This window comes from Thermobia domestica, chromosome 13, assembly GCF_964235325.1.
Source record: "Thermobia domestica chromosome 13, izTheDome1.hap1.1, whole genome shotgun sequence".
NCBI lineage: Eukaryota > Metazoa > Arthropoda > Insecta > Zygentoma > Lepismatidae > Thermobia > Thermobia domestica.
The window spans coordinates 43,039,256-43,050,654 of record NC_137466.1 but is presented as its reverse complement, the minus strand read 5'-3'; positions in this window follow the sequence as shown (position 1 = coordinate 43,050,654).

Below are 11,399 nucleotides of genomic sequence, written 5' to 3'. Positions count from 1 at the left end.
GGTTTCTTGGAATTATAACATCACATTAATTACTTTGGAATCCCAACTATTTAGTAAGACAGGAAGTATAAACGATACCTGTTTACAAACTGTTCCTCAGAAATGTTTATAACAGGAAGGGAGATGACGCAAGAATATATACGTATAATTGTTCTGTATGACTCGTTCTATTATGTAAGCTCTTAGAAATGTAACGTAATACCGAAGTTCCTAAAATAAAAATTGAATAAGAAATGTCAAAGTATTTCTTCTAAAGAAAAAAAAATGTATCTTTTAAATAAAATTGAATGTTTGTTTGTCCCGTGTATAAATCCGCATAACTGGACAACTTGAAAAAAATTTTGGAACACAGTACTTACCTCGGGTTGGATCGTAGGTTGTTTAGAATTATTTGTGCTTATCCTACGGGGGAATAAGGGTATCTGAGGAGGGAATGGAAGTATTAAATTTTTACCGAAAAGTTTCTCTCAAGGTCCTATTCTAAAAATGGCAACTACAAACAAAAGAGCACCATTCCTTAGGTCAAAATGAAGCGAAAATTTTATATAATGGTATACTATTCAGGGCCTAATTCAGGAGCTATATGGAATCAAAATTTTACTATGTGGCAACGTCGCAGATTAACTTGGACTCATTAGCATTGCTCTACGAATCTATCAAGAAGTCACATCGATTGTTATGATAATAAATTGTATTGGTGTCAATGTCTCTCAACTTCCACTGCTATTTAGAAAGAATCAATGTAACCATTTGATCAAGGTGACCAGAATTTTTACTTGCAAAAACGAGATTCATACGAATCGGCGACGGTGGGAGGGAATAAATATCTGACTTCTAGATTGCATTTTGGGACTCAGCAGAGTTTTCAATTTACAAAATACAGAAGTAAGAGTGGTAACATAGTGTTTCTAACTTAAGAACTACCCAACAACACTTTTAACTACTAATAAACTATTTACCTCAGTTTTAATATCCATTACTCTCTACTATTTCATCTTGCGTAACTTTCACTGGTATTTTTGGTATGAATGGATCTTATTTAAAAGTTCTTTATTTGCACTCAACAGTTTTTAGAAATGGATACAACTGTGAGCAAAATAAATTACTCGTCTCTTTATTCTGGAGTGCTTTTGAAACTTTCTCCAGCAGGAAACGTTAATAACAAACCCGTTTTTAATATTTGTGATAGATATTACCTTAAAATAAACAAGAAGCAAAAAACATTAAATTGACCGAAATCACAAAAATTACCAACTCTGCTAAAGTGCGAAATTTTCAAGAATGCGAGGGAATTTTGTAGTTCAACACAAAGCAGCGACATCTATGTCATTGAGAGAAAGTGTGGATTAAATCTACGAACGAAAATGTTAACGAAATATTTCTAATATATCTTATTACGTGAATTATCTGCGAACTCCAAATATATGAATTTATGTAAGAATTAACGAAGAGATAGAGCTAACAGTTGACATTGCCTATCGAAAAGGACGAATTTGTAGCACGATCATAATGAAAATCGTGTTTACCGTAGAGCAGGTTCATTTGACGTAAGCAACTGAATAGCTCAATTAGTTAAAACAAAGAGGCTGTATGCCGGAGGTAGCTGGTTCGAGCTCCATAAAAGTGCAATTTTCATTTTTATTACTTTGGTTATTTTACTTTTTTTTAATGTGGGAAAGGATCAAATTGTAACATATGTGTAAAACTCATAACGATACAAAAAAAAAAAAAAATGACGTTGTCGCACTTGCATTAGAGTCCCTATTTCCCCTATGCCCACAGCTCACTACATGATCACTGGTGCATAACGAATGTTTTCCAGTAAGTGTTAATTCAAATTTGGAGAATTTTACAAAGTTTCACTATGTTTATCACTGGATAGTCTTCTATCTGCTTTTTTGGACACTTTGATAACAGATTTTCCTATTAAATGTTTAATTTTCCCTACATATATTTAATTACGGAAAAGTTTTACAATGTAATTTGTCTTAAATTGAAATTGTTTTGAATTTACCACATGAGGTAAATAGCCCGAAGGCGAACTCAAGTAACTGATATTCTACGTAAAAGCAACCAATTGTAGAATGATGATGCTTCTTACCTTCAGCACATAATCTTTACGTAAGAGAGTCAGACAGAAAAATTCTATTTTTTTCCTCTCCTATGACCACTCATCTTAAACCGTTATATGTAATGATTCGTGTCATAATTTCGGCACTCCAAAGACATTCATATTTAATAATAATAATAATAATAATAATAATAATAATAATAATAATAATAATAATAATAATAATAATAATAATAATAATAATAATAATAATAATTATTATTATTATTATTATTATTATTATTATTATTATTATTATTATTCCTGGATATGCCACCCTTTTATAATGTAGTAACCTTAAACATATTAGTTTAAAGTGCTTTCTTTAGTAATAATTTGAGCAACCACGTAACAAAATTTAAAATGTAAGAGGGGGCATCATGTTTTATTTTGCCCCTCTTTATTCAGCACCCTTCCAACAGAAAGTATATAATTTATGACAAGCAGGGCAGACAAAATGAATAACAAATATATTTAGGGCATCCTTTCCTCTTTCGTGAATGGAATATCACGTAGCATTTTTTATTCTAAAGAAGATGACCCTAGGCGGATATGGTTAGGTAACAAAAGAAATACCTAATATGTAGGACTCCTTGACTGTAATATTACCGTTTCTTTATTTGTTCGAGAGCGCCCTACACAACCAAGGGTGACAAAAAGAATAGAAAAAGTGTCTAAATATTACAAAGCACTTTATATTTTGTCAGAAGCAAGGCAGTGTATACACAGCATTGCTTTCGTTAACAAGTGTTTCATCCTTGAGTAGCTCATAAAATTAGGCAGAATAAACTTTACGCACCTTCGGAGTCCCCAATATCTTCTACCAGAATTTAAGGAAGGACGCAAAGCCCCCTTAACCCGCGTCTTGTAACGCCACTAAAATTAAATCTAGCTGATCGTAAATAATAGTAACGAAAGTTAACAGGATCTGCAGGAGTTGACTTCGACATTTCCAACATACTTCCAGTGTTTCAAGTATCAGAAGCAACCTGTTTATAAAAGGAATGACTACTAAAACGATGCTGTATTTCCAATTCAAACATTATTATCATAACGATAACACTTTAATATAAACTACTTTACAGTCGCTTCAATTAAATTAATTTTAACATATTACATTATCACATCAATAAGAATAACAACGAGTAATAATAATAATAATAATAATAATAATAATAATAATAATAATAATAATAATAACTTATAATCTGATTTCCTCTCACTATAAATTTCTAAGTAATATTAGTAGTGTAAAAATTGTTGAAAGTGTATAAAGAAAAAATTCTAGTATCTGAATGTTACAATGATACGTATGGGGACAGTGTGTTGAGGTATTTAATCCTGGTATATTAAAGCCTGAGAATGTAATGATTAGATTCTGTACTAAATTAGCTCTGTACTAAATTAGAAGTAAACGTTTTAAATAAAACAAAACATCCATTGTAGGCCTATAATTATGCCGAATCTATCTCCAGTAGTAAAAGGATAAATTCAAGTGATATAGTAAACGATAACGTCAATTAACAAACTGGAAAATATCAATGTCTTTGTTCTACATTTCATGTTCACAAGGAAAATTTCAGGTCTCTTCCTCTTGCCTATTCACAAGTGTATCACAAGATTTTAGGAACTTCTGGTTTCACAGAGACAGATACAGAAAAGCACAGGTTACTTATTTGATCTCTAGTACTGTCAGCTGTCAAATTTCAACAGAAAATGTCTTACAGCATTTGGGTATTGTTACCTATAGGAACAAGAGAATAGAGTGCTGTAGAATCTCTGGCTTGAGTAATTACTGTAAGATTATTTTTAACTGAAAGTAGTTATTAGTTTGCGAATAACATTTTTAATTGCTTTTATTTGAAAGAAATGTATTGGACCTAAAAGTGCGAACAAAATATATTTCATCTATTTTAAATTAATGAAAACTGAAACGCGTGCCTTTTCGTCTTTTTCATTATGTAGAGAAATGTAGGAAAGGTAATGTGCGCATGATGTTAATATAGATCTATGGTCTGAGATCAAAATGCTTGCTTGAATAACTGTTTTTAATTTCGTAAACCTTTTAGTAAAGTAAGATGGATCTCGCAGAGATTGTAATACAAAGTAGAAACTGGATGCAGTTAGCTAAGGATAGAAGTCAGTGGAGAGCTTTTGTGAACGCGGCATTGAACCTCCGGGTTCCATAGGCCATAGAGTTAGTTAGTTAGTTAGTTTAGTAAAATAAGAAACGAAAATGTCGTGAAAGTTAGCCGATTAATTTTGCATACTTAGATGTGATGAAAATTATTTTTAAAATGCTGGAGAATGAAATAAATGGTGCAGGATGCTTGATACGACATTGTCAATGTCTTTTACTTTCATCAGGGATGGCCAACACCTCGACCGTGGTCTACTACTAGGAAGTAAATCCTAACAGGTAGACTTCGGTGCACTGTGTCATTCTGTCTAATCCAATCAGGCACACCTATTTCGATGGACAAATTGCTAATTTCTGATATATTAACTTTTTTGATCATTTAAAACAAAACAATTACGTTTGTTTTAAACATTCTTCAATTTTATGGTATTGACATTTATTATTTACTTTTCATTAGGTCCTCGTTATTAATTTATATCAGTGATTTCCAACCTGTTTTCTATAATGATTCCTCTTTATCACATCATGTTGCCAGCCACTGTTATATCTAAGTTTCTGTTCTTAAGAAGCGTTTATGTGGGGTGGTGGTTAATCTATCTATTGCAAAGGGATCACGATATTAGTTAGAAGAGGCAATTTAGACTTTTTTTTAAAAAAAAAACTTACACACATTTCGGAGAAATGTTAACGAGCATAAGGACGTTTTTGTTTCATAAGCCACGTTTACGTTCGGTGGCCAACAGTCTTAACTAACAAGTAAGAGTTTTCGAGTCTTTTCCTCTTTTCCACTAGGAAAATGCTGGACAAGCACTATTAATGTAGATCCTCAGCGTTTTTTGCTTCCTCTTCCTTTTATATTTTTATTTGGTTTGATTTCAGTGTAGCGTTCCTTTCAGTAGCGAAGCTATATGAGACGTGCACCTACCGAACCACATGAGCTTCCGGCAGCAATTGAATCCGGTATCCCTTTTCCATTGTTATAGGTATCACTACTGTTCACCCATTGCTAAATATTAGAATGCAATGGACATACAGGTTGTATCAGCAACTCTTTAGTAAATAAAAATAAACAAAACCCTCCTTACTAAATTACAGTAAAACAACAACGAGAGTGTAAGTGAGGAATTATATCGACTTTGTAATAAAGATTTCATTTCACTCGTAACTGTAGTTCCTGTATGTTTTCTTCCGTAATATTTATTATCAGTTTATTTCCCTAGACTTAGTTGGAATAGCATGCCACTAAACTACTAAAGGGTTCTCAGACTGTAGGGATAGTGTGAAGGTGTTACTTCACAGCGTATTACCTTCGTCTAGCTGCTAGCGCGTGGGACTCTTGAACGAAAGTCGGGAGTTCGATTCCCAGTTGGTGAGTATTATGCATTTTTTGATAAATTTAAGATTTCTAGATGCGCTTCTTGTTAGAAGTTGCAATTTCTAATTCTATTTTTTTGGGGGGGGATTTATTAATGTAGCCCTCAAAAGGACTGTTTTATGTAAACTCGTCTCCAAATTAATAAGACGTCCAATGGCCATCTGCATCAATAATCGCTTGTATTCTTTGCGGCATCCTATCAATGAGACGACGGAGGTAGCGTTCGCCCTGTGCAACTTTCTCCCATTCGTCTTCTACTAACTTTCACAAAGCAGCTTGTGTCGTGGGTTACGAATTAGGAAAGCGTTCCTTAATCACTCTTTTCATCTCAGCTCGCACATTTTCGACCTGGTTCATGTCAGTCCCACGTGGAGGCCAATCAAGAACATCTGGATCAGTCTGTTCTGGTAGCCAATTCACAACTACCCGACATGTGTGAACGAAAGATCTGTCGTGCTGAAAGTTGACTACGCTATCAGGATAAAGTTCTCTAACAGATGGCAGCATGATATTCTGAAGAATGTACAAATACTGCGCACTCGTCAAACGTCCCTCTATCTGAAGGAGTACTCCTAGGCTCTTTGATGTTAAGAATCCCCAGGCCGACACTGACACGACCACAGTGTCGTCTGTGATGGATGTATCGTTGGTCATACCTGGTTCCACGCGGATGATACACAACGACTGGTCCTGAATTTTCAGAGACGAACACGCACTCGTTGGTGAAAACAATATCGTTCCAGCTGCGATGCCTGTTCGCTTCTGCAAATTCAAGTCGCAGTCGAATGTGAACGTCCGAGAGGACTTTCTTTTGAGCTGCACGAAGAGCGAAAAGGCCAGCTTCCCTAAGCCGTCTTCTAGTAGAGAACCTAGAAGCTGGGAAATTTGCTAACTCACATCAGCTGTCGAGAGGTCCTGTGCGGTTGTTGCTGTGCAACATCAATTAGCTGATGATCTTTCTCTTCTGTTGTCACACGTTTCCTTTCCTGAACCGGGGAGTCTACCAGCTTCCCCAGTTTCTCGGTACCTCTTCACCTACCGTTAAGCTCTTCTTGTGTTAACATCAACACTTACTGCTCCTTGCGAGATGCTGTACCCCACGTAAACAAGGGCAAAAATACCTTCCATTGCGTTCTCTGCCTTTGCGCACTATCGAATGATTACACCTCCAGGTTGGGTTTGTAAAATATTACTCCTAAGAACAAACGTGATTGGCAGATAGCAATACTGAACAGAACTCCACAGAGATGCATGCTGAATTTACGTTTATAGCTACTCTTTGGTGATTTGCCCTCAAGGTCAATCGAGTGATAACTCAGTTCTGTCCCTGTTCTTAAGCCGTGTTCGTATTGCTTCGAACAGTTTTGACGCATTTGTTTCCCAACCACCATAGGAACAGACAGGCAGGGCAAATCATAGCATACAATACATTTAAGCAAGTATATTTGTCGTGAAATTATTGCACGTTACCCAAAGACTCCTAATATATGAATCTATACATTTATTTATATAGATAAAGCAAACAGTGGAAACTACCCATCAAAAAGAATAAATTTATTGCACGATCATAATGAAAAGCATGCCTCGTAATATAACAAATTTCTTTCGCGTAAGAAATCGAAACTCAGTTGGTCAGTGCAACTAGTCTGTACGAAGGAGGTTGTTGGTTAGAGCCCAGTAAAAGTAAGGGTTTTTATTACCATTGTTTCTCTTTTTTATGTGAGGAAAAATCAAATTGTGACATCGCGATATCAAATGTATTTGGTTAGGTAACTTTGACTTAGCTAAACTTTAAATATCAGTAATCGTCTAAATTATTTCATTGAGATAAATGTTGATTAAATCTACAAACAGAACTTTTAACGAAGTAACGACGCATGTGTTAACTACACCAGGTTCATATTACTCTGATGTTTACTTTGGTTACCTCACTCATTCTGCTCACGACATTTCCCATGTTCATAAACGAAACTATTTTGCAAACTTTTACCTTAAGTGTATAATGTTGGTTCGACTATCGTAAATGTATATCTGTCTTCTTTGTTTTTTTTATGCATGTCCTATCTTGAGCTACTCTATCTCTGTATAATTGATTTCTAAATAAAGAGCTTTAAAAAAGTTAGAGCAGCGAATTTGTAAGCAGGAGGTAATGGGAAGTTGTTTCGAATTCTGTAAAAGTGAGATGTTCATTTTTACTTGTTCACTGTACAACGATAACGTTGTATGTATCATTGGAAATCTGTGCCTATTTACAGAAAGGGGATCAGAGGCGAATTATGTGAGCAATATAATGTATAATGAAAAAGAAAGACATATAAAGATTTCGAGATTATTATTTTGTAATCGGTAGCTAAAATATGAGTTGTTGTTACTATAGCAACGATATAAATAATTGTACATATACGAAGACATCTTAACGAGTAAAGAAGCGTGTATGAAGGTCTATATATATTTTATTATATGTGCAGAAAAGTTAATTATATATACTTATCATGGTCAAATATTAAAAGCCAATTAAGAAAGTGATAAAACGCGTTGTGTTATTTTGAAGATTAATTACGAACCAAGGTGACCCCTTATAAAAATTGGTGCCTCACCACGGGAGTTATATAAAGTGTCGTTTCAAAGGTCTAGTAAAAACGGCATTTCAACGCGGTCTTAATATCACAATTTTGCGAAGTGGAAAAGTAATTAAATGAAACATGGCCACGGAAAGTAATAATTTGGTTGATTAACAAAGTGTGAATCTTGAATTGACTCCGAGGGACGATTTGGCAGACCTTCTAAAAGATTTGGCTCAACAGATGAAAAACCAATCGGAGCAAATGCAACATGTGAATGAAAAATTGGACCAGCAAATGCATATGAATGAAAAATTGGACCAGCAAATGCAATATCTGAATGCAAAATTGGACCAAACAAAGTTTAGTCAACGTATCGATGAACATCTTGCAAAGATTAACCAACGTATCGATGAACATCATGCGAAGCTGATCCAGAAACTGAAAAACTGGGACCAAAAGTTAGATCAATTGCAGCAATGCAATGATAAGAAGCGAGAGCAACTTCAGCAGTGCAATGATGGTAAGCAGGATCAAATGCAGGAACTTGAGATAAGATTAGCCGAAGGTTCATATAAGCATACTGTTGTATTGGTTAGATCGGATTATCCCGACTTCTCTCTTAGTTTGAATGTTTTTGACTGCTTTACTGATATTGTTTGTAGCGGAGACTCTGTACGTATCAGTATGTGAAGAGTTATGATTATCCTTATCTTGGGAACGCTATTAATTGTTTGCGTTACCCGTTAGTAAGAGACAAGTTGATTCCCATATTCATAAGATGTAGAAAGAAGACGTGTGTTTGCAGCAGTGATTGTATGGAGTGGGCGAATGAATTAAATCCGTTGAATTGTGCATTCAATGAAAAGACCGGTATGATGTCAGTGAACAATCCGATGATGCTTTCACAGCATGTGATACAGTGTGTTGGTTTCCATCATGCAAATATGATGCTGCAAAGATTAGAAAATACATCAATGTTTCAATGCAGTAATAGTTTACATCAAACTAATCTTCGTAACCAAGTTCGAAGTGGCCGTGGGAGACCAACGTGTGACCCCAATGTTGAAACGTCAGTTTGTACGTTACTCAGAATCCTGAACTGGGGTGCCAAACTTGAAAAGTGGCTATTTACGCTAGTTTGTAGCTGACATTAAGGAAACGAAGGAAAAGAAAAAAAAAACATTGGGTCGCCGTTATTCCTTCTTACACTATAATTTATAGACCAGTAAACACAACGCTACTTACTCCAGATTCTTGTACACTACTTGCGTTGTCAATGCTAAGGAAAAGACGAGGGAAAAAAAAGAAATCATTTAGGATAACGCCATATATCTTGCATCTCTGTTTATTTAACTTTCCTTGTAATAAACGTATAACAAAAGAGACTCTCATTGACACTTATGATCGTGGATAGCTAGATTCAGAAAAAAAAATCTTTGTATTCCGTTTAAGTTTCTCAAACCTTTTAACGCCGACACAACTCAAAGGTAAATAACAATATAAATTAAGCCGCACTGTACTAACAGTAAGAGAGTTGTTTACATTTCTAGACAATATCACAAAGTCCTTGGTAGGCTACTTCACCAAAGGAAAATTACCAATTTACATTACCACTCGTGAACATCTCATTGCAAAGAAGAGACCTACGGCTGCGTCGATTAACCTTCCCCCTTTTAGTACATAACTTCTCCACTTCACCCGCATCCAACTGCTAAGAGGGCATTTCCCTCGACATTTTACTATTAGCAGCGGCGGTAATAACATTAAACTCTGTAGTACATTATGGGGAACACAAAACCAGCCAGTGAAATTAGACTCGACTTCTGACACTCCCGCATTGAAGTACGAGTGGTATCGTACACCCACCGTCTTAACGTGCCTCACTGATCTAGTGAGCAACATCACAATCAAACGTAACAGGACAACTCGAGAATGTAAACTTGGGGTGCGGCGACTTAATGCTTAGATTGAAAATTATATAGATATACTTATGTATATAGTTATTGATAAACAATACGGAATGCCCGCTGCTAGACAGACATAAACTAGCCATCGCTAATCAATCCTTAATTTATCAAATAGAATACCTGAGAGAATAGACAACACGGAATACTTGTTGCTAACATACATGTGCTAGATGGCAGCGAGTAATATATTATACATCTAGACAACTCTAAGAGATGATTTTTATTCAGAGCAAGAGAGAAACGGCTTTGATATCAGACTACCCCGCTGGCGTATGATTCAACTTACTGGATAGAGACTCACTCTCGTTTACTCGGACATATTACGGACAAAACTCATTTCGGACAATATTATGGACATTATAGACTGACTCGGATAATATATATATGTATGTATACACCAAGAAAACTGAGAATTATTGAACATATATTATTGTTTGTTCATAAGTAATCTGTAGTAAGATAATAAACGCACGAAGACATTAATATGACGTTAGATATTATATTTAAAACAATTTGGACAACTATAAACGGTGGACAATTTCTTCCGCAACTTCCCGGATGATACCAGTTTCTTCACAAGACGGAATAAAAAGAAATAGACATATTTACCTAGTAGACAGTTACCAAAGCTCACCCGACTGTGGTTTCACTTTACGAATAGGGACACTGAGGAAACACTGTGAAACAGCACTCCAGGGTGGTGACCGGTCCTGACGACTCCTCCAACATCTCACCATGTGTACAGCCATAACTTCGGCGTGGATTGATCACACGACGACCCCTCCTGGGTTAACAGCAAGCATACGTTCCGCTACTATCTCCACCAGGTAGACAAACAATCACCGCAAAGCTGCTGCAATGTTCATCCTCACAACAGCAACCACAATTAGACACACTAAATTCCGGAGAGGCAGGCTGAGCTGACAACAAGTTCAGTCTCGGAGACAGCACAAAAGGGATTTCTGAACTTCAGCTTTCATCACATTAACAGATTAGGAAATATCTAACCAATCCCAGCCGTACTCCAAAATGCAGAGGTCGAATATGCGACGAATCACTCACGAAACTTCAACAAATTTGAATGAGAACCGTTTGTCCATTGGCAGTCCAGGAACATTTAAATTCCACAAAGCAAGTACGACAGTAACCAGTAATATGTCAGACACACACACGCTGAACAAGTTTTCGACGAATCCCCCTTTTTAAATCACCACGTATTCATTCCTCCAATATATTGTTTAAC